Source organism: Triturus cristatus, chromosome 1_1, assembly GCF_964204655.1.
Source record: "Triturus cristatus chromosome 1_1, aTriCri1.1, whole genome shotgun sequence".
Taxonomy (NCBI): domain Eukaryota; kingdom Metazoa; phylum Chordata; class Amphibia; order Caudata; family Salamandridae; genus Triturus; species Triturus cristatus.
The window spans coordinates 141,629,189-141,651,730 of NC_140579.1; the positions used below are offsets into that span (position 1 = coordinate 141,629,189).

At 45.7% G+C, this 22,542-nt stretch overlaps 1 protein-coding gene across 4 annotated transcripts in view; it reads right to left on the bottom strand.

Moving 5' to 3' along the window:
• LOC146869849 (heme-binding protein 2-like) overlaps positions 1–22,054 on the bottom strand; it is a 99,180-nt gene extending 77,126 nt beyond the window's left edge. Inside the window, exon 1 of one of the 4 annotated variants that reach the window (XM_085654697.1) lies at positions 21,923–22,054. The gene's annotated coding sequence lies outside the window, so the exon portion shown is untranslated. Of the gene's footprint in view, positions 1–1,454; positions 1,515–21,475; positions 21,496–21,731; positions 21,856–21,922 lie in introns of those variants that run through there. The other 3 variants (XM_085654707.1, XM_085654717.1, XM_085654723.1) reach the window with 3 other exon arrangements.
• Positions 22,055–22,542: the final 488 nt, after the last annotated feature.

Genomic DNA, 22,542 nt, shown 5'->3' on the forward strand with positions numbered 1-22,542 from the left:
TATGTCTGCACCACTCACCAGTATATGACCCCAGTTGTCTGCCACTCTCTACCTTCCCCTGTGGCCCACCCCATCTTCATCCTTCAGGACACAGTTCCATGACACCCTCCACCTCCCCCTGCACACACCTAGCCATGGCCCTTGCTTCCTTGGGGCTTCCCTCCTCTGGTCAGGTTCTCTTGCTTCTTGCTTGCATGGGCCTTACTCCCCAGCCCCACCATCTGTTTCTCCTGGTTACGGTCACTACCTCTCCTCTGTTCAGAATCACATCTCTCTTCAACTCTTCTCTCTCCCGCTTTTCCTTCTCTCTGTCCGCCCCCTGTATCATCAGTTCACTGCCCATCCTCCTGGGTACATCCACTTCTACCCTGAGGGTTCCCCCTGTCACCTCTTGTCTTCTCACCCTCTCTCTTCTCCTCTATTTCATGCTTTCTCCCAACCACTTCCCTCACCTCTCCTAGCTTCCAACCACTTCCCTAACCTCTGCTCCCAACCACTGCCTCACCTCTCTTCGCTCCCAGCCACTTCCCTCACCTCTCCTCCCAACCACTTCCCTCACCTCGGCTCGCTCCCAACCACTTCCCTCACCTCTCCTAGCTTCCAACCACTTCCCTAACCTCTGCTCCCAACCACTGCCTCACCTCCCTTCACTCCCAACCATTTCTCTCACCTCTCCTCCCAACCACTTCCCTCACCTCTGCTCGCTCCCAACCACTTCCCTCACTTCTCCTAGCTTCCAACCACTTCCCTAACCTCTGCTCCCAACCACTGCCTCACCTCTCTTCGCTCCCAGCCACTTCCCTCACCTCTCCTCCCAACCACTTCCCTCACCTCTGCTCGCTCCCAACCACTTCCCTCACCTCTCCTAGCTTCCAACCACTTCCCTAACCTCTGCTCCCAACCACTGCCTCGCCTCTCTTCGCTCCCAACCATTTCTCTCACCTCTCCTCCCAACCACTTCCCTCACCTCTGCTCGCTCCCAACCACTTCCCTCACCTCTCCTAGCTTCCAACCACTTCCCTAACCTCTGCTCCCAACCACTGCCTCACCTCTCTTCGCTCCCAGCCACTTCCCTCACCTCTCCTCCCAACCACTTCCCTAACCTCTGCTCGCTCCCAACCACTTCCCTCACCTCTCCTAGCTTCCAACCACTTCCCTAACCTCTGCTCCCAACCACTGCCTCACCTTTCTTCGCTCCCAACCATTTCTCTCACCTCTCCTCCCAACCACTTGCCTCACCTCTGCTCGCTCCCAACCACTTCCCTCACCTCTCCTAGCTTCCAACCACTTCCCTAACCTCTGCTCCCAACCACTGCCTCACCTCTCTTCGCTCCCAACCACTTCTCTCACCTCTCCTCCCAACCACTTCCCTCACCTCTCCTCCCAACCACTTCCCTCACCTTCTCCTCGCTCCCAACCACTTCCCTCTCCTCCCTCCCAACCACTTCCCTCACCTCTCCTCGCTCCCAACCACATTCCTCTCCTCTCCGTTCTCCTCAATTTCCGTCACTGAAGTGTGAGCTCTGGTGAAGAAAGGTCATTGATGACATACAAGCTGAGGTATATGTCATTAACAAACGTGTGTGCTCAGGAAGGAAGATGGATTTAGGCCATTAACGACCGGCAAGATCTTATAAAAAAAAGTCGTTGAGGGCGTGCAAGCTCTGTTAAAGAAAGGTGTGTTCAGGTCATTGATAACTTGCAAGCTCTGTTAAAGAAAGGTGTGTTCAGGTCATTGATAACTTGCAAGATCTGGTAAAGAAAGGTGAGTTCAGGTCATTGATGGGGTGCAAGCTCTGTTAAAGAAAGGTGAGTTCAGGTCATTGATAACTTGCAAGATCTGGTAAAGAAAGGTGAGTTCAGGTCATTGATGGGGTGCAAGCTCTGTTAAAGAAAGGTGAGTTCAGGTCATTGATAACTTGCAAGATCTGGTAAAGAAAAGTGAGTTCTAGTCATTGATGTGGTGCAAGCTCCAGTAAAAAAAAAAAATAGGTGAGTTCAGGTCATTGATAACTTGCAAGATCTGGTAAAGAAAGGTGAGTTCTGGTCATTGATGTGGTGCAAGCTCCAGTAAAAAAAAGGTGAGTTCAGGTCATTGATAACTTGCAAGATCTGGTAAAGAAAGGTGAGTTCTGGTCATTGATGTGGTGCAAGCTCCAGTAAAAAAAAAAAAAGGTGAGTTCAGGTCATTGATAACTTGCAAGATCTGGTAAATAAAGGTGAGTTCTGGTCATTGATGGGGTGCAAGCTCTAGTAAAGAAAGGTGTGTTCAGGTCATTGATAACTTGCAAGCTCTGTTAAAGAAAGGTGTGTTCAGGTCATTGATAACTAGCAAGATCTGGTAAAGAAAGGTGAGTTCAGGTCATTGATGGCGTGCAAGCTCTAGTAAAGAAAGGTGAGTTCAGGTCATTGATGACGTGCAAGCTCTAGTAAAGAAAGGTGTGTTCATTTCATTGATGGCGTGCAAGCTGTAGTAAACAAAGGTGTTATTCAGGTCATTGATGGAGTGCAAGCTCTAGTAAAGAAAAGTGAGTTCAGGTCATTGATGGCGTGCAAGCTCTAGTAAGAAAAGGTGAGTTCAGTTCATTGATGGCGTGAAAGCTCTAGTAAAGAAAGGTAAGTTCAGGTCATTGATGGCGTGCAAGCTCTAGTAAAAAAAGGTGAGTTCAGTTCATTGATGGCGTGCAAGCTCTAGTAAAAAAAGGTGAGTTCAGGTCATTGATGGCGTGCAAGCTCTAGTAAAGAAAGGTGAGTTCAGGTCATTGATGGCGTGAAAGCTTTAGTAAAGAAAGGTGAGTTCAGGTCATTGATGGCGTGCAAGCTCTAGTAAAGAAAGGTGAGTTCAGGTCATTGATGACGTGCAAGCTCTAGTAAAGAAATGTGTGTTCATTTCATTGATGGCGTGCAAGCTGTAGTAAACAAAGGTGTTATTCAGGTCATTGATGGCGTGAAAGGTGTAGTAAAGAAAGATGTGTTCAGGTCATTGATGGCTTGCAAGCTCTAGTAAAGAAAGGTGAGTTCAGGTCATTGATGACGTGCAAGCTCTAGTAAAAAAAGGTGAGTTCAGGTCATTGATGGTGTGCAAGCTCTGGTATAGAAACGTGAGTTCAGGTCAGTGATGGCGTGCAAGCTCAAGTAAAGAAAGGTGAGCTCAGGTCAGTGATGGCGTGCAAGCTCTAGTAAAGAAAGGGGAGTTCAGGTCATTGATGACGTGTAAGCTCTAGTAAAGAAAGGTGAGTTCAGGTCATTGATGGCGTGCAAGCTCTAGTAAAGAAAGGTAAGTTCAGGTCATTGATGGAGTGCAAGCTGTAGTAAAGAAAGATGTGTTCAGGTCATTGATGGCTTGCAAGCTCTAGTAAAGAAAGGTGAGTTCAGGTCATTGATGACGTGCAAGCTCTAGTAAAGAAAGGTGTGTTCATTTCATTGATGGCGTGCAAGCTGTATTAAACAAAGGTGTCATTCAGGTCATTGATGGAGTGCAAGCTCTAGTAAAGAAAAGTGAGTTCAGGTCATTGATGGCGTGCAAGCTCTAGTAAGAAAAGGTGAGTTCAGTTCATTGATGGCGTGCAAGCTCTAGTAAAAAAAGGTGAGTTCAGGTCATTGATGACGTGCAAGCTCTAGTAAAGAAAGGTGAGTTCAGGTCATTGATGGCGTGAAAGCTTTAGTAAAGAAAGGTGAGTTCAGGTCATTGATGGCGTGCAAGCTCTAGTAAAGAAAGGTGAGTTCAGGTCATTGATGACGTGCAAGCTCTAGTAAAGAAAGGTGTGTTCATTTCATTGATGGCGTGCAAGCTGTAGTAAACAAAGGTGTTATTCAGGTCATTGATGGAGTGCAAGCTCTAGTAAAGAAAAGTGAGTTCAGGTCATTGATGGCGTGCAAGCTCTAGTAAGAAAAGGTGAGTTCAGTTCATTGATGGCGTGCAAGCTCTAGTAAAGAAAGGTAAGTTCAGGTCATTGATGGCGTGAAAGGTGTAGTAAAGAAAGATGTGTTCAGGTCATTGATGGCTTGCAAGCTCTAGTAAAGAAAGGTGAGTTCAGGTCATTGATGGCGTGCAAGCTCTAGTAAAAAAAGGTGAGTTCAGTTCATTGATGGCGTGCAAGCTCTAGTAAAAAAAGGTGAGTTCAGGTCATTGATGACGTGCAAGCTCTAGTAAAGAAAGGTGAGTTCAGGTCATTGTTGGTGTCCAAGGTCTGGTAAAGAAATGTCAGTTCAGGTCATTGATGGCATGAAAGCTTTAGTAAAGAAAGGTGAGTTCAGGTCATTGATGGCGTGCAAGCTCTAGTACAGAAAGGTGAGTTCAGGTCATTGATGGCGTGCAAGATCTGGTAAAGAAAGGTGTGTTCAGGTCATTGGTGGCGTGAAAGCTCCAGTAAGGAAAGGTGAGTTCAGGTCATTTATAGAGTACAAACTCTAGTAATGAAAAGTGAGTTCAGGTCATTGATGGCGTGCAAGCTCTAGTAAAGAAAGGTGAGTTCAGGTCATTGATGGCGTGCAAGCTCTAGTAAAGAAAGGTGAGTTCAGATCATTGATGGTGTGCAAGGTCTAGTAAAGAAAGGTGTGTTCATGTCATCAATGGCATGCAAGCTCTAGTAAAGAAAGGGGAGTTCAGGTCATTGATGACGTGCAAGCTCTAGTAAAGAAAGGTGAGTTCAGTTCATTGATGGCGTGCAAGCTCTAGTAAAGAAAGCTGAGTTCAGGTCATTGCTGGTGTGCAAGCTCTGGTAAAGAAAGGTGAGTTCAGGTCACTGATGGCATGCAAGTTCTAGTAAAGAAAGGTGTGTTCAGGTCATTGATGACATGCAAGCTCAAGTAAAGAAAGGTGAGTTCAGATCATTGATGGCGTGCAAGCTCTAGTAAAGAAAGGTGAGTTCAGGTCATTGATGGCGTGCAAGCTCTAGTAAAGAAAGGTGAGTTCAGATCATTGATGGCGTACAAGCTCTAGTAAAGAAAGGTGAGTTCAGGTCATTGATGACGTGCAAGCTCTTGTAAAGAAAGGTAAGTTCAGGTCATTGATGACGTGCAAGCTCTAGTAAAGAAAGGTAAGTTCAGGTCATTGATGGCGTGAAAGCTGTAGTAAAGAAAGGTGAGTTCAGGTCATTGATGACGTGCAAGCTCTAGTAAAGAAAGGTAAGTTCAGGTCATTGATGGCGTGAAAGCTGTAGTAAAGAAAGGTGAGTTCAGGTCATTGATGATGTGCAAGCTCTAGTAAAGAAAGGTAAGTTCAGGTCAGTGATGGCGTGCAAGCTCTAGTAAAGAAAGATGAGTTCAGGTCAGTGATGGTGTGCAAGCTCTAGTTAAGAAAGGTGAGTTCAGGTCAGTGATGGCGTACAAGCTCTAGTAAAGAAAGTTGACTTCATGTCAGTGATGACGTGTAAGCTCTAGTTAAGAAAGCTGAATTCAGGACATTGATGGCGTGGAAGCTCTAGTAAAGAAAGGTGAATTTAGATTATTGATGACGTGAAAGCTCTAGTAAAGAAAGGTGAGTTCAGGTCATTGCTGGCGTGCAAGCTCTAGTTAAGAAAGCGGAGTTCAGGAAATTGATGGCGTGCAAGCTCTAGTAAAGAAAGGTGACTTCAGGAAATTGATGATGTGCAAGCTCTAGTAAAGAAAGGTGAGCTCAGGTCAGTGATGGTGTGCAAGCTCTAGTAAAGAAAGGTGAGTTCATGTCAGTGATGGCGTACAAGCTCTAGTAAAGAAAGTTGACTTCATGTCAGTGATGACGTGTAAGCTCTAGTTAAGAAAGCTGAGTTCAGGACATTGATGGCGTGGAATCTCTAGTAAAGAAAGGTGAATTTAGATTATTGATGACGTGAAAGCTCTAGTAAAGAAAGGTGAGTTCAGGTCATTGCTGGCGTGCAAGCTCTAGTTAAGAAAGCTGAGTTCAGGAAATTGATGGCGTGCAAGCTCTAGTAAAGAAAGGTGAGTTTAGGTTATTGATGACATGCAAGATCTGTTAAAGAAAGATCTTTGATTACTTTTGAGCTCTGGTGAATCATCATGAGTTCAGGTCATTAACAACGCGTTGCCGCTTACGGTCACGGGTAGAGTGGCGCTGTCCAAAATGGTGATCCTCCCGCGGCTTCTATATTACTTTGCTAACCTACCCCTTTTATGTCCCAGCAGCCTTCTTCACTAAGTTGTCACGACTTCTTAGGGACTTCATCTGGGGGGCCAGCCGACACAGGATGTCGCTCAAGAAACTCTACCTCCCTACAGACCAGGGAGGTTTGGCCGTACCCTGTTTCGAGCATTATTATTTAGCGGCCCAACTGCAGTGGATAGCTCGTTGGTTGGCGGACAGGGGTCGCGAGGACACCGCGTCCGTCTTGCCGCCGTATTCGCTGGAGCAGTTACTAGTGCTTTTTCATCCAGCCTCCAGGAGTGCAGTGCCAGCCCCGCTCCTCCTTGCTGTGGCGTACCGCTGCTTCCGCAGGAGCCTCTTCCTTACCCGACGGTTGCTCCCATATGCGCCGGCGCTGCCGTTAGAGGGCGCCCCCAGCGGGACTGGACCGCTTACCTCCCTCGCGCTTACACAATGGCGAGAGGCAGATATTCAGACCCTGGGAGATCTGTACAGGGATGGAGTGCTCCTTTCGTGTGACTTGCTGGTGGAAGAGGGGGGACTACCACCGGGACAATTCCTGACTTATCACTCCTTAGTTCGGACTTTGGTTGCTAGGTGGGGAGACATGACTGCGGAGCCCAGCCAGCACCTCACCATACAGTATTTACAAGTCATGGGAAGGGGCCGACGTCTGATTCACTGGTTTGCAGTATCATTGCGGACACACACGGCGATTACCCTAGAGCCGCTCAGACACAAGTGGGAAGTAGATCTGGGGAGACAACTGGCAGATAAAGAGTGGGAACGCATACTGAAAGGCCCGGTGCGTATACCTAGAAATATGCGCCTCCGACAGATACAGCTGTTCGTTATACATAAGGCATACCTTACCCCCACGGCCCTTAACAGTTATTTCCGTTGCACAGATGCGAGGTGCCCTAGGTGCGCTGAGACGGGGGCTGATCTCATACATATGTTGTGGGGCTGTTGCAAACTACACTCCTATTGGCGCACAATTCACGACTCCCTGCGTACTATAACAGGACGCGACATGTCTTTTGACTGGGCGGTCTACCTGCTGCATCACTTCCGCAGGACACAGACAACCAAGGTGACGTCTCGGTTTTTGGATTTGGAGCTTGCGGTCGCAAAACGCCTCATAACTAGGACGTGGAAGGCGCAAGACCCGCCTCACCCGCAGGCATGGAGGCACTCACTTGCTGCATGGGCTGGAGCGGAGGGGACTGCCATCAGACGGGAGGAGACATTAGGGTTGAGGAAGACGCCCATAGCCGCGCAGTGGGAGGAGTTGCTCCGAGCGCTCAGACATGTAGAGGAGGTGGAGGGGGGGGACGAGCGAGAGCCGTTGGACTGACCCCGTAGTGTTCTACACATGGCTTACACCTAGAATGGGCGATGTGAAAATACGCACCTAGACACAAGATTACGTGTCATAGCTTAGCCACTGCAAAATACCGTGGGAGAAGGGGAGCGGACGGGGGGCGGAGATAGGGAGATGGATAATGGAGCTGGTCTACTTCCGAGGTGGTTGAGGTTCTAAATGTTTTGTTTCATCACTGTTTATTGGAAGTAGATATGGATCAGGTTGAGGGACTCGCTGAGACATCCTGACATGCTCATGTAGAGGAATAGGGGGTTGTACACAGCAAAGCTTAAAATCTGCACTTTATCAGAGGTTCAGAGCCACTGGGTAGAGTTACCATTCTGCAACCCAACTATGTCCCTATCATGTGTAATGTATAAAGTTGTTATGACAAAGGTACTCATATGCAAGTAAGCCGAATTTCTGTAACTGTGTTAAAAAAAACCAATAAAAACAGATGGTAAAAAATTTTTTTAAAAAATGAGTTCAGGTCATTAACAAATTGCAAGCAGGTGAGTTCCTAGCACTGACAACGTGAAGTTCTGGTAAAGAAAGAACATTGACAAAGTAAGAGCTCTGGTAAAGAAAGGTAAGTTCAGGTTAGTCATGGAGTTCAATCTATGGTAAAGAAAGGTGAGTTCAAGTCACTGACGAAGTGCAAGCTCTGGGAAAGAAGAGGTGGGTTCAGTTCACTGACATGCATGTTTTAGTGAAAAAAGATGGCTTGAGATTGTTGATGATATGTTTAATGTAGGGATGAAAGATGAGTTCAGATCACTGAAGAAGTGGAAGGTCTGAGAAAAAAAGGTGGGATCAGATCATTGATGAAGTGTGAGCTCTAGTTGAGAAAGTTGGGTTCAGGTAATTGACAACGTGTGATCTCTAGTGAAGAAATATGAGCTCTACTCACTAACATGCAAGCGCTCAGAAAGAAAGGTAGGTTGAGGTAAATTTCAAACTTGCAAGTTCTGGTAAAGAAAGGTAGGTTGATTTCATCGACGATGTGAGAGTTTTAGAAAAAAGGGAAGTGAAAGTCAATGACTGTTATTTTTAGTGAAGAAGATAGGTAGAAGTAATTAGCGGTGTGTGAGTTCTGGTAAAGACGGTTAGTTTGAGGTCATTGACTGTGTGCGAGTTCTGATAAAGAAAGGTAGGTTGAGATTAACAGTGTGTTTGTTCTGGTAAAGAAGGGTAGAGTGAGGTCATTGACGGTGTGGAAGTTCTGGTAAAGAAAGGTAGGTTGAGGTCAATGATGACGTGTGAGTTCTAGAAGAAAACATAGGTTGAAGTCATTGACGGTGTACGGTGTACGAGTTCTTGTAAAGAACGGTGGATTGAGGTCATTGATGGTGTGTGAGTTCTGTTAAAGACGGTGTGCTAGTTCTGATACAGAAGGCAGGTTAGGGTGAAAGACTGTGAAAGACTGTGGGCGAGTTCTAGTAAAGAAAGTTAAGCTGAAGTCATTGATGGTGTGTGAGTTCTCGTAAAAAAGGTAGGTTGAGATCACTGATAAGGTGCGGGTTCTAGTAAATCAAAGGTATGTTAAGCTTACAGATGGTATGGGAGTTCTAGCAAATAGTTAGGTTGAGGTCCGTGCGAGTCATTGATGGTACACAAGTTCTAGTAAAGAAAGGTAGGTTGAGATCATTAACAGTGTGAGAGTTCCGGCAAAGAAAGATAAGATAAGGTGAGCCTACTTGTGCAAGTTCTGGTAATGAAAGGTAGGTTGAGGCAATTGGTGATGTACGAGCTCCAGTAAAAAAAATTAGGTTGAGGTCATTGACGGTGCATGTGTTCTGCTAAAGACGGTGAGCAAGTTCTGGTAGGGAAGGTAGGTTAGGGTGAAAGACTGTGTGTGAGTTCTAGTAAAGAAAGTTAAGCCGAAGTCATTGATGGTGTGTGAGAACTCATAAAGAAAGGTAGGCTGAAGTCACTGATGAGGTTCGGGTTCCAGTAAATACATGGTATGTTCGGATCACTGACTATGTGTAAGTTCCGGTAAAGAAAGGCTGAGGTCACTGATGAAGTGCGAGTTCTCGTAAACAAAGGTTGGGTGAGGTAATTGACGTATGCGAGTTCTGCTGAAAAAAGTAAGATTGAGGGCATTGGCAATGTACAGGTTCTGGTAAAGAAAGGTAGGTTGAGGTCATTGTCACTGTGAGAGTTCTGGTAAAGAAAGATAAGTTGAGGTGATTGAAGTGTTTGAGTTCTGAGAATGAAAGGTAGGTTGAGTTCATTGACGGTGTGTGAGTTCTGGTAAAGAAAGGTAAGCTGAGGTCCCTGATGACGTGCTTGCTGTGATAAAGAAGGTAGGTTGAGGTAATTAACGTGTGCAAGTTCTAGTAATGAAAGGTAGGTTGAGGTCATTTATATGTGTGAGTTCTAGCAAAGAAAGGTAGGTTGAGGTCATTGACGGTATGTGAGTTTTGATAAAGAAATGTAGGGTGAGGTCATTGACGGTGTGAGAGTTCTGGTAAAGAAAGGTACTATGAATTTTGAAGCACACGCCCTTCAATTCAATTGCAGTTGTATTGAGTAACAAACAAGATTATTGAGAACATAGGAGATTTCTTTTTTTTTTCAGTGTAGATTTATTTCTTCCAAATGACCTTCTTTTAGCCAACACGTGTTTTGTCGTATATTGGGAAATAACCCAACAACTTCATCAGGGCTAAAAGTAATACAAATACCACCATTTATTTCATGATATTTTGACACAATATGCATACGATTGATTACAATGCATGCTCACTAATACACCAAGAATTGGAGAACCATTGAGGGCCGTACACATCTGAGTTATCATCATACCGTGGAAATCCCTATCAAAGATATATCTAAAAATGCCAATGCCAATACCTGAGACTATGCCGCCTAGGTGGGTCTGATCAGGTCCCTGACTAACGAAGAGAGCCCGTGATGGATAGAGCTTCCCCAGAGGGCTGTTCTATTGCCTGATGGGATGAAGGAGACTTGCTTCTGCAACACGTTGGAGCCAGAAGCATCTCTTCAATCCACAAATGCTAGATAAATAGAAGCTATTACCTACCAATATTCACTGCCTGGGGGGGAAGGAACACTGCTGAGTCTTGCTGTATGGGGCTGCACATGCTGCGTTGCACACTCCATGATGTTGGTGAGTGCAAGCGCCCCCCCCCCCCCTGCTAGGAGGCTGTACTGTCAGGAAGCCTCCTGAGCATGGACTGAATCGGCCTGCCTGGAGTACGGGCCCATGCCACACCGAATACCCCCCTAACCTTGACCGCATCGTAATTACTGTGGAGACCCCATCAAGCTCCCTGACATGGGCAGCTAGAGATACATCCTTGTGGTCTGGACTGCCTTGTCACCGACAGAAGAAAGGGGAAAAGTGCAAACCTCCAGTACCTGTAACTCTGTGGAGGAGTCTCATAAAAGCAGTGACGGAACCTCTACGTCCTTTCCGAACCCCGGTTATTGACACTGCACAACAAGTGGAAAGGTGGACCCGGTAAGTGAAGTTGATGTGAGAGACAGTGCCACAACACAATATTATTTGTCAACATCAGGCTTCTACCTGTAGTGTGACTCAACATTGCTAAAGATAACAAGCCCAAACCCCAAATACAAGGTAAATTGGATCGATATACGAAAGTGGTAACTCTCATAATGGAGGCGGAGCAAACTACCACAGCCCTGCCAAATAACGCAGCCCTACTATTGGCAATCCCGTCTTCACGGGAAGCCCTTGAGGGATGCATCGGAGAGGCCCAGTCAGAAGTGACTCTCCTACGTCAAGATCTGCCAAACATGTCGGAGAGGGTGACCATGGCAGAGGCAAGAATCTCTGAGGTCGAGGACACAACCCATGTTCTAGGAAAGGAGGTTTTGGAACTTACAGCGGTGGTAAAAGATCTCAGCTGGAGAGTGGATGATGATGTAAACCGTGCCGGAAGAAACAACCTCCGCTTCGTGGGATTTCCGGAGGGAGTCAAGGGATCCAATGCTGGGACCTTCCTGACAGAGTGGCTATGGGCCTCTCTCCCAATGAAACAATTCTCCTCATGCTTTATCATAGAACACGCACATGGGACTTTGACTCCCCCGGGCGACTCCCCCGTCCAATAATAACCCGCTTGTTGAAATTTCTGGACAGGGATATGATACAGAGAGAGGTTAAACACCTAGTAGAATCATGATATTTCCTGACTACTTTCGAGAAGTTCAAAGACAGTGTCGTACTTTTGATTCTGTTATGGTCAAACTGAGAGCCCTAAAACTTAACTATATGATGCTGTTCCCTGCAAAACTCAAGGTAATCTTTGACGGCAACGTTTTTTTCTTCCACTCTCTAGAGGAGGCTTGGACTTGGGTGGAGAAGCACTAGCCCCAGCGAAACACAGAAGATAATCGGAGGGATGGAGACACCCCGTTTCCTGGAGGTACGAGGTCCAAGACGTGCTGTTATGGAAGATGGAGGAGAAGTCGACCCGAGGGATCATGGAGAAGAGGGACGCTAATGGCAGGGACCCAAAAGGAATGAATACATGGAATATCCTCAGACACGGAAGGAGATGCAACCTTAATATGTTAAAAATCAGGAACATTCAGAGATTGTGGTAGTCGGACTCCTCAAGACTCTGACGGGTGTCGCTCCTTGGACACAGATAGGCCACATCCACTGGCTCAAGCAATTGCAGTACTGGAAGAGGGACAACCTGGGACCGAGACCCAGTAAGGAATGACGCGCCGGGAGAAGACAACCCTGGCAAATAACTGGTGGCATGGAGACAATATTGTAAGGGTTGGGGTTAACTAAAGCCTACACCCCACCCCTTCAGACTCTGCAGAGACTCCTGTGGCATAACTTATTGTTATTCATTACTTTTGCAGTTTTGAAATAGTAATAGTAGGGAACCAAGTGAGCTAAGGGTGGGCACTACAGACCTCTGAGGCGTGTCCATAAAATGTTTGCCAGTTTGGTGAGTTGGGGAATGTGTGGGAGGTGAGGGAGTGTGGAGAGGGTAATGCTGTGGTGGTGGGAGGGGTGAGATGTTGGTTAAGGAGTGTAAGTTGTGGCTACAAGTGGGGCATGCATAGGAGCTACGTAGAAGAGACAGTGAGACACAATGTGCGAAGGACAAATATCACTATGAAATGTGCATGGTAGGACCAGGCCAATTAGATAGTCGTAGGTGTTTGTTAATGTCATGGAATGTAAACGGTCTTGGTAATAAAGTCAAGAGAGGGCTAGTGGCCAGATATATTAGAAGGCACAAAGCTGATTAAATCTTCTTACAGGAGACCCATCTAAGAGGCGCTCAATGCAGTTTCCTAGGTAGGGGGGCCTACACGACTCTGGCAACAGGGACCTGTGGGAGCAGCCATCTTAGCCCGGAAAGCTCCCCCTTTTCAGATAGAGAAAAATTGGGCTAATACAAATGGGACATTCATGGCAGTGAAGGGGATCTGGGATAGGAATGCTGTTACTTTAATAAGTGTCTATGCCCCCAGACTCCAAAAAGTGACATTAGACACAGTGTTGGGGATATTTTTGGAAGCAAGCTCCTCTTTACACATTGTTGGGGCAACTTTAAGGATGTGCTCAAGCCAAACCTAGACCGCACTAGCCTTACGAAGGAACCACAGAAAGACATAGCCCTGGTGACTTTTGTGATAACTATGGGCCTTTTGGACCTCGGGGTCGACAGGACTCCCTTGATAGTACATACTCATTCTATTCTGGAGCACATAGAGTGTTTTCTAGATTGGATTACAATTTTGCACCAGCGGGTGAAATAAGAGGGTTGGAAACACGTGAATATCTAGCATAGGGTCTCTCAGACCACTCCCCACTCTGGTTGACATTTGGGGTGTAGAAAGATAGAGGGGCGATGACTTGGAGACTGAATACTTGGGAACTCAATGATGCCAAAGTCGCTAAAGAAATTAGAGTAAAGACGGAACTGTACTTCACAGAGAATGAAAACTCAATGTCGTCCGCCGTGATCCTCTGACAGGCCAATAAGGTGGTGCTCAAGGGCAAGCACAAAATATTAGAGCACATAAAAAGAAATGGGAGGTACGAGAGATGGGAAGAATTGGAGTAAACCCTTAAGGAATTAGAAGAGAGGCCAGGAGCCCACTTAGACCCCAATGTCCTGCGTAAGATTGACATAATACGTAGGGAATGCCTGTTGTTGGCACAGAAAGAATCCTAAGACTATGATCTTGTCTCAGCAACACCGTCTGTATAACGCCGGGGATAAAGCATGGAGGTTGTTGGCATGGTTGGGCAGGAAGGCAATTGAGGCTAAATGTGTATCAGAGGTCATAGGGGAGGATGGAGACTCCTTTACTGTGCCTTGCGAAATTGCATCCGAGTTCGTTAGATCGTATGCAGCCTTTTATAAAGCCCAGCCCTTAGCACAAGATATCAAAATAGAGAAATACCTAGAAGTCACGGCCCCCAACCTGTCGCGAGATGGAATGGAAACACTAGAAAAGGAGATGGAATTATCTGAAATTCTGGCTGCGTTAGCCAATTAAAGACTGGAAAGTCCCCAGGCCCTAATGGTATACCAGGAGAGCTTTTTAAAAAGAACACTGGAGTCTTGGACCCACATCTACTCATGATGTTTTGTGAAGCTAAAGAAATGGGAACTCTACCTCCAGACCTGCGTAGTGTTACTATTGTAGTGATTCATAAACCAGGCTGGCCAGTAATGCAATGTGGCTCTTACTGGCCAATATCTCTACTCAATATGGAGAACAAACTAGTAGGCACTATACCGGCAAATAGGCTGATAACAGTGATTAATGGTTTAATGCACTTGGACTAATCGGGCTTTATGCCCCAGAGGTCTACCAGACTCAAGCTCAGTCAAGCCTATACCCAGGGTCTGGTTCCTTCAAAAAACAAAGCTGTTCCAGACAGCTGTGTATTGACAGTCGGGGATTTAGATATCTAGGTTTCCATGTGACCTCTGACGTTGAAACCAGTCTAGATCATAATATTCGGAGGGTGGCTTAGGATCTTCACAAGGACATGGAAAGATGGAGAACGCTGCCACTGACAATACTGGGGCGAGTGGCTATGTTCAAGATGGTGTGATTTGTTCAGTCTTGATCTGGTTGTTTGTTAAGGTAGATAACGGTTTTCTTTCTGATTCACTGACTTTTTAGATTCCTTCCGAGCACTGCATGGGCAAATAAGGGATAGAAATATCAGAATAGTCCTTTATGTATGATGTTTATTATTTTGTAGATAGACTGTAATCCCCGTCCTGAGGAAGCCAAATAATTGGAGGCTGAAACGCGAACGCGTCGACATACTGATCTATGAGGAGTCCACAGATTGGGTTGACTAAGAAATTACTTATTTGGCGCATATAAATAAATCAGGAGAGGAGTAATACCTCTGACGCCAAGAGGATTACCTCTGAATGTATTACTGTGAATAAGAAGTGTACATATTTGTAGCAATAGTCAGGGGAATTTATATGTGATATATATTGTTGTATTTATAAGATGTATATATGTTGTATGAAGTTGTATATAGAGGTTGTTGTGTAATGAATTTTTTGTGATTGTTTATGGATATATTACGTGTAAAGTACTCTGATGTTCACCAAGAGATATCTGCTTCTGAAAAATAATTATTGAAAGTTTTGATAAAAGAAAAAATAGATTGCCAAGAAAATTCATTGTTTCTTGTGTTTAAATAAACAAGAGATTGCTCCCTCTACCCCGTTTTCTTTATATATATTAGATATGTTCAAGATGGTGTCACTTCCGAAATTCTTGTATGTCCTCCAAAACACCTATCATAAGATCTCTGAAGACGTGTTCACTAGGATCGCTAGTGAAACCCGAATGTTATTGTGGAATGTAAATGTAAATGTGTAAATGTAGTGCATTTATATAGCGCTCCGCACACCCCCGAAAGGGTCTCTCAGGCGCTGTGCACATACCGCTGTGGAACCCTTCCTGGCCTTTCCCTGTGAAGTGCCCACTCCTGGGCACCCCCAAGGTGAAGCCAGGCATCCTAGCGCTTTTGGGGCCATTGTGGAGATTAAGCAAGCTATTGCCCAGAGTTGCAGAGTGGGACCAATGATTAGAATAGGCACCGAGGCGAGAATTATCAGGTCCGGGGAAATTGAGCCCAAGACCCGCCGAGGCGGGAATTGAAACCTGGTCCGGGCCAGACCTCTGCATCAGGGTCTGCCGCTCTAACCATTGAGCCACACTTCTCCACATCCCAGAGTTGCACTGGGGACAGTTCAGAGGAACCAATATAAAGGGTCCTTTTCACTCCCCGATACACGGGCCAATTACTGGCCAGCACATCTAATAGTGGTCAATGAGTGGGGATAGCAGCCTGAGAATCACCCAATTTACGAGCTAGAAAGAACCCAATTCCAGACACATTCATACCTGCATTACATCTCTGAGGGTAAGAGGTCAAATAGTTTGCTGACCTGAACTTAGGCGACCATGGTGGCATGGAAAGGTGCGGAAAGACTAATAAAATGGGGGAAGAGACTATCACGAGAAACGCATTTATGGGTGGGAACACGCTTAAAAGAATTTGGAAAGTTAAAGAATTTCAGAAAGTGGGGCGTGATTGGAATCTCCAAACTAGGGGATCTTATAGAGGTATTTAGACAAAATATAGAGTTGTAAATATTGTGACACAGAAATATCGACAGCAAGACTATCGTGGTCAAGAAAATCGAATTTAGGGTAAGAAATATCGTTTTCAAAACTATAGAAGTCATTAATATCGTTTGAAAAAAATATAGTTTAAAATATCAATTTTTTAAATTAGTGTTATGTATTTTAGTATATATTTTAAATGTATTTGATGTATTTTTTTATATAAGTATTGATTATGTTTTTTAATATATGTGTTACATTTTTTGTAGTTATCAATTTTATTTTAATTAGATTTTGTGTTTTTTAGTTCCATAGCAGGTTGTGGGAGTAAAGGGGAAAAGGGTAGGAAGTAATTTAATTATAATGAATGAATGATTATTTTTTATTTATTAATATTTATTCAATTCAGATTTTATAGTGCTGTGTTGTTATTTTTTTGTGTAAATTTTATGTGTGGGTTGTGGGGTTTATAAGGGTATAAGGTGGGAAGTAATTGATTTTTAATTAATTATTAATTGATTGTTAATTAATATTAATTAATTGAGAATTAAATATGGAAATTGTGTGATTTGTTTTAGGTGAGGGAATTGGGGTTTATAGGGGTAAAGGGAGGGAAGTAATTTATTTTTGATTAACTAATAATTAGTTAATAATTAATAATTAATTGATAATTAATTAGGGTAATTGTTTAATTTTTTGTACATGGGTTTTGGTTTTATATGGGTAAAGGGTGGGGAGTAAATTAATGTTACTTACTTTATAATTAGTTGTTAAATACTATTCATTTTTTAACAATTTTAATTCTGTAATTAATTTTTTTACAGTTTAATTTTAGGTGTGGGTTGTGGCGATTATAGGGGTAAAGGGTGGGAAGTTAATTAATTTTTATGCGTTTTAAATTAATATTTCTTTAATCGATAAATAATTATGTTAATTATGGAAGTGCAGTTTTTTTTAATTTAGATATGGGTTGTAAATTGTGTGGTGTTTATAGGCTAGGAAGTAAATAAACGAAATGTATGTAATAATGATTTTGTTCATAAATAATTTCTAAATAAAAATATTGGTTTGAAAATATTTTTTTCATTTTATTTAATATATGTATAGGTATGATATGTATTTAGCATTATATGTTTCTAGTTTTTTTAATTTTTAATATTAAATATATTTGTATTTTAATTTGTAATATATGTATTTATTTTGTTTGAAAAACATTTTTGGGGGGTTTGTTGACATTTTGTTTGTTTTTAATTTTGAACTGACTGGACAGGGAATAGTACATTTTACCCCTCCACAATCCAACACTTCCCTACTGTTGCACTGACTGGAGTGGGAAATTTAGGTTTAAAGAATATTAAATAGTTTAATGTTTTAATTTATAATACAATGTTTTTTAACATATTTTATGCTATTGATATATGTATATATATATATATTTGTAAATTTTTTATATAATGTTAAAATGATAAAATAAATGTAAATTAATTATTTAATTGTTTTAAAGTAAATATATATATTAATTATTAAATGTGTTTAACTTTTTTAAATTAAGTTTGTTATATTTGTTAAAATGTATATAACATTTAATGTATTATTTTAAAATTAATGTTATTATTTAATATATTTAATTTGTATTTTTTTATTTTATATATACAAAACGATATTTTGTACAACTATATTTATGACTGATATTGTTTTCCGTAGTTTTGCACTTACCATTATTAATATAGGATGTCGATATTTATAACTCGATATTGTGGTATGGGGATATTTTAGGTGTCGATAGTCTATCAGTGAACCCTTACAGAGGAGGGTGTACTGATTCCCTAAAGCTCCCTGCGGTGGCAATACAGTTTGCACACTACCCAATATTTTAAATATCTGCAATTAAAACATGCCTGGCAGGAGGAAAAAATAGTAATAGAGGACCTCCAGGAATATGCCCCACTTGAAGGAAGGTTCCTCCAGGGGGCATGAATTGAGATGGCAATAGCTTGGACCTGTAAGACCATTCGAAATAAGGTCCCTGACACTCTGACGAAACTAAAAGAAACCTGGGAAAATTAGGTGGGTGAATTAGACTCCACTTCAATTTAACTTCCTCCACAGAGTGTACTATGCTAGGGCCCACCTGTATAGGTGTGGCTGGGCTGCCACACCCAACTCTATGAGATGTGGAGAAGACAGGGTACATCTCACACACATTATGGCCATGCCCTGAGATAAGCGTCTACTGGCACAAGATAGTTGAGGAACTTAGGAAGATACTAGAAGTCACCCTACCCGATAGACCCCCAAATTCATCCTACTAGGAATGTACCCAGAAGCAAGTTCCTCTTTGGAATTCTGGGCAGGGTAGTTGCGAAACGTGATGTGGCACAATACTGGGGAGCCCCTACCCTAAAGGAATGGAAGAGGGGAATGGCCCTCTACATGGATGCTGAGAGGGTTACATATCAGGCAAGAGGCAGTCCCAGGAAGTTTCGCAAAGTGTGGGGCCCCTGGTTTAAATACTATAACCTCAATATGAATGGAAGTGATGCAGAATTTCCATCCGCCAAGGCCTCTGAAGGCCAAGGTTATACCCTGGTGTACTTGCAGAAGATAGAACACATGGGTATGCACTGGCAATGTACGGTAACACGGAACTTCTAAAGGCTCTGCATGCTCTACACTATTTAGCTCTGTTGATGGATATGTTGTTTTATGACATGTTGTGCTTAAAGAGAAAACTGAATAAAAACAAAATTATTTTTGGGAAAAAAGAAACATTCTATGAATTGGTTTCTATGAAATAGGAAATGCCATTCATCCTGCAATTTTCATTAAATAGTTTAGGTCAATTGGTTTCACAGGTATGGTATTCCATTAAATGGTTTTTCGATGAAATCACATCCAACCTACGTGCACTTCACACCCAGCTCCTCAGGGAGCCAACACCTACTTTATGGGACTCCCTGCTTCATCCACGACCCGGGGGCTATAGACCGGGCAGATGACCCTTCCACACTCCAGAGCGCGGTCCACTTCAGGACACTGAGGGACAGTTAGTGCAACATCCCCTGCTGCCCCTTACCTCCTCCCCTAGGCTCTCTGGTTCTCAAAACATGTTCCTCCCTTCCATTCTCTACTCTTCTTCTTCTATACCTCTCGCTCATCCCCCATCCCCTACGAAGCACTGGCCCCTCCTCCATTCTCTTACCTTCTCACCCTGGGCTGCAGCCGGCTTCACCTCCACAGATCTAACTCTTCACTGTCCCCCTCTCTCCCCCAGATCTTAACTCCTTCCCCCTCAATTCTTCCCTGTACCCCTCTACCCCACAGATCTTACCTCCTCCACCTCAATTCCTCACTGTCCCCCTATCTCCCCCAGATCATACCTCCTCCCCCTTCCATTCTTCACTGGCTCTTCTCTCCCCCAGATCTTACCTCCTTATAACCTCCATTCTTCAATGTCTCCTTCTCTCCTCCAGATCTTACCACCTTCCCCCTCCATTCTTCACTGCCCACCTTTCTACCCAGATCTTACCTCCTCCCCCCTCCATTCTTCACTGCCTCTCACTCCCCCAGATCTTACCTCCTCCCCCTCCATTCTTCACTGCCCCCTCTCTCCCCCAGATCTTACCTCCCCCCTCCATTCTTAACTGCCCCCTCTCTCCGCCAGATCTTACCTCCTCACCCCTCCATTCTTCACTGCCTCTCACTCCCCCAGATCTTACCTCCTCCATTCTTCACTGCCACCTCTCTCCCCAGATCTTACGCCCTCCCCCTCCATTCTTCACCGTCCTCCTCTCTCCCCCAGATCTTACCTCCACCCATCCATTCTTCACTGTCCCCCTCTCCCCCCAGATCTTACCTCCTCCCTCCTCACTGTCCCCCAGATCTTACCCCCTCCATTCTTCACTGCCCCCTCAATCCCCCAGACCTTACCTCCTCCCCCTCCATTCTTCACTGCCCCCTCTCTCCCCAGATCTTACCTCCTCCCCCTCCATTCTTCACTGTCCCCCACTCTCCTCCAGATCGTACCCCCTCCCCCTCCATTCTTCACTGCCCCTCTCCCCGAGATCTTTCCTCTTCCCCCTCCATTCTTTACTGCCCCCTCTCCCCCCGATCTTACCTCCTTCCTACTCCATTCTTCACTGCCCCCTCTTTCCCCCAGACCTTACCTCCTCCCCCCTCCATTCTTCACTGCCTCTCTCTCCCCCAGATCCTACCTCCTCCCCCTTAATTCTTCACTGCCCCCTCTTTCCCCTCTTTCCCCAGATCTTACGTCCTTCCCCCTCCATTCTTCACTGTCCCCCTCTCTCCCCCAGATCTTACCCCGCCTCCATTCTTAACTGCACCCTCTCTCCTCCAGATCTTACTTATTCCCCCTCCATTCTTAACTGCCCCATCTCCCCTCCAGATCTTACCTCCCCCCTCCATTCTTAACTGCCCCCTCTCCCCTCCAGATCTTACCTCCTCCCCTCCATTCTTCACTGTCCCCCTCTCTCCCCAGGTCTTACCTCCTCCGCCCACCATTCTTAACTGCCCCCCTCTATCCCCCGGATCTTACCTCCTCCCCTCTCAATTTTTCACTGCCCCTCTCTCCCCCAGATCTTACCTCCCCCTCCATTCTTCACTGTCTCCCTCTCTCCCCCCAGATCTTACCTCCCCCTCCATTCTTCACTGTCCCCCTCTCTCCCCCCAGATCATGCCTCCTCCCCCTCCATTCTTCACTGTCTCCCTCTCCCCCCCCCCCAGATCTTACCTCCCCCTCCATTCTTCACTGTCCCCCTCTCTCCCCCCCAGATCATGCCTCCTCCCCCTCCACTCTTCACGGTCTCCCTCTCTCCCCCCAGATCTTACCTCCTTCCTCCTTCACTGTCCCCCTCTCTCCCCCAGATAGTATCTTCTCTTCTCTGACTCTCTCTGGTCATGTACCTGTGATCACAACCTCTCTCCCTCCACTGCTCGCTCTACCCTCTCTCTCACTGCTCTTCCCTTCTCTCCCTGTCTCCTGCTCCCCTGCTCACAGCGCCCCCTCTACTCTTCCCTGAATCCCCTCTCTACCCTAGATTTTACCTCCTCTCCCCTGACGTTCCCTGTTGTTGCATCCCTGGTCACGACCTCCATTCCTCACGTTTGCCTCCCTTCTCTCCCTCTGTTTGCGGTCTTGCTCTCCTCCTCACATTATTCCCCACCATTCTCTACTCGTCCCCAGGCCTCTCGCCGTCTCTCTCTGGTCCTGCTCCTCTCGTTAGCACCCCCACCCCTCTATTCGCTCCTCTTCCCCTCTCTCTCCAGGCCTCACACCGTCTCTCCCTATCTCTGGTCCTGCCCGCTCATCACATTACCCCTCTGCGCCCTCTATTCTCTCCTCTTCCCCTCTCTCTCCCCAGGCCTCTCACCGTCTCTCCCCGGGCTCTGGTCGGTTCACTTCGGCTCTCTTCTCTTCGGGTCTCTACCCCTCTCCCCGACAGGCCTCACACCGTCTCTCCCCATCTCTGGTCCTGTTCCTCTCATTGCCCCCCTTGCACCCCTCTATTCTCCCCTCTTCCCCAGGCCTCTCGCCGTCTCTCCCTATCTCTGGTCCTGTTTTTCTTGTTGCACCTCCTTCCACCCCTCTATCTCTCCTCTCCCCCCCTCTCTCCCCAGGCCTCTCACCCTCTCTCCCCGGGCTCTGGTCGGTTCTCTTCTCTCCGGTTCTCTTCGGCTCTCTTCTCTTCGGTTCTCTCCTCTTCCCTTCTCCCCCCAGGCCTCACACCGTCTCTCACCATCTCTGGTCCTGTTCCTCTCATTGCCCCCCTTGCACCACTATATTCTCTCCTCTTCCCCTTTCCCCCACGGCCTCTCACCGTCTCTCCCCGGGCTCTGGTTGGTTCTTTTCTCTTCGGCTCTCTTCTCGGTTCTCTTCGGTTCTCTTCTCTCCTGCTCTCTTCCCTCTCTCTGTGGAGAGTAGGGCGCTGAGCCCCTCAGGAATGCGCAGCTTATGAGGCCCTGTGGGGTCTAAGTCTGTAAGAGCCACTAAATCCAAGCTTGGGGCTGGAGGGGCTCTGAGAAAGGTGGGGTGAAGGGCAACAGCACCCACCCTGGTCCCAGCCGGCATGCACTGATTTACACCCCTGGTCCAGCCAGATCTACCTAAGTGTTTATAGATGCATGCACAGAACACTCCGACGGTCTCCATGCTGCAAGCGACGGGCTCTACTCCTGCCAAACCCAGCGGTGCTCGTTATCGACCCCGTAAAGAGTAAAGGTTGAACCATCTGTCAGTCTACAAACGCTTGACCTTCAGTATGCAATCGCCCCTGCGCCAGGTGCCTTGACGCAGTGACCATCTGGTTGATTCGAGAGGAGCTGTGGCCCCAGCTGGCCCACGCTGTGCGCGCTTCAATCCCCCCTAAGCCCAGGTGACCGGCCTCTGGCCCTGGCCTCAGTCAAGGCCCGGGGCAAGAAACACTGCCAGGAGGCCTGC